This window comes from Physeter macrocephalus, chromosome 11, assembly GCF_002837175.3.
Source record: "Physeter macrocephalus isolate SW-GA chromosome 11, ASM283717v5, whole genome shotgun sequence".
Classification (NCBI taxonomy): Eukaryota; Metazoa; Chordata; class Mammalia; order Artiodactyla; family Physeteridae; genus Physeter; species Physeter macrocephalus.
The window spans coordinates 11948176-11949352 of NC_041224.1; the positions used below are offsets into that span (position 1 = coordinate 11948176).

The 1177-nt window shown below is 53.4% G+C and overlaps 1 protein-coding gene across 1 annotated transcript in view; it reads left to right on the plus strand.

Annotated features, from left to right (window-relative positions):
- The window catches only part of FAM171A1 (family with sequence similarity 171 member A1), a 129913-nt gene that overhangs the window by 120996 nt on the left and 7740 nt on the right, over nt 1-1177 (plus strand). The gene's annotated exons all lie outside the window — the stretch shown is intronic.

The window sequence follows — 1177 nt, forward strand, 5'->3', positions numbered from 1 at the left end:
GAGGAGATGAAGGAGGAGGGGGAGGAGCTGGAGGAGGAGGGAGGAGGGGGAGGGGAGGGAGGGCTATGGGAGGCGTTGCTGGGGCACCTTTCCACCCCCTACTTCTGAATGTTGCTATGGCAACTGATAGGCCCTAGGAAGCCTGCCAAGTATTGTTTCTTTCCTCAGGGGGGAAAGAAAACTGCTCTTGCCACCTCGGTGATGTGTATACCTAGGAAAGGCAGGGATTTGGAGACGGGAAGGTGGAATATGTGGTGCACGGCTGGCGCATTTAGTCCCGGAGGGGACAGGATTCCACATGCGGCCATTTCAGGGGCTGGGTGATCATAGGAGGAGCCCTGTGTGAGTGACCCGTGTCTCCAGGCTGGTGGGGCCCTAGCCAGCAATCTCCCTTGCCCCCCGGCTCTCAAAGCGAGGTTCTCTGCAGGTGAGACAGGTGACAGCCAGGCAGCCTTGGGCGACGGGCTCCTGGAAACCTTACAAAGTAAAAAGTTCTCAAACGCTGGCAGGTTTTGTAGGAGATGCGGCAGGGCAGAGTGGAAGAAATAGCACCAGCCTTGAGGCCAGACAGAGAGACCTAGTCTGCCCCTGCTCTGCCCTCTACCCCTGGGAGGCCTCGGAAGAGTTCCGTGTCTCACCAGTGTGCAGTGTGTGAAAGGGGAAAATAAGTCGTCCTCTGTAGGGTCGCTGTGAGAACCGTGGATAGCTTGTGTAGAAAGCACGTTGCTGCGACGGGCCGGCACACAGGAGGTGCTCACCGCTGTGAGATACTAGTTACAGTAGTGACTGAAGACAGCCCTGACCTGGACGTGCTCCATGTCTCCCAGCATCAGGACCAACTAGAAGCTTCTTAAAATACTCTCCTAAGCCAGTCTTATGGGTTAGAATTTGCAAGATAGGACCAAGGAATCTATGTACTTTTTTAAAACTTCCTGAAGCATATATGGAATCTAAAAAAAAAAAAAAAAATGGTTCTGAAGAACCTAGGGGCAGGACAGGAATAAAGACGCAGACGTAGAGAATGGACTTGAGGACACGGGGAGGGGGAAGGGTAAGCTGGGACGAAGTGAGAGAGTGGCATGGACATATATACACTACCAAATGCAAAATAGATAGCTAGTGGGAAGCAGCTGCATAGCACAGGGAGATCAGCTCAGTGCTTTGTGACCACCTAGCG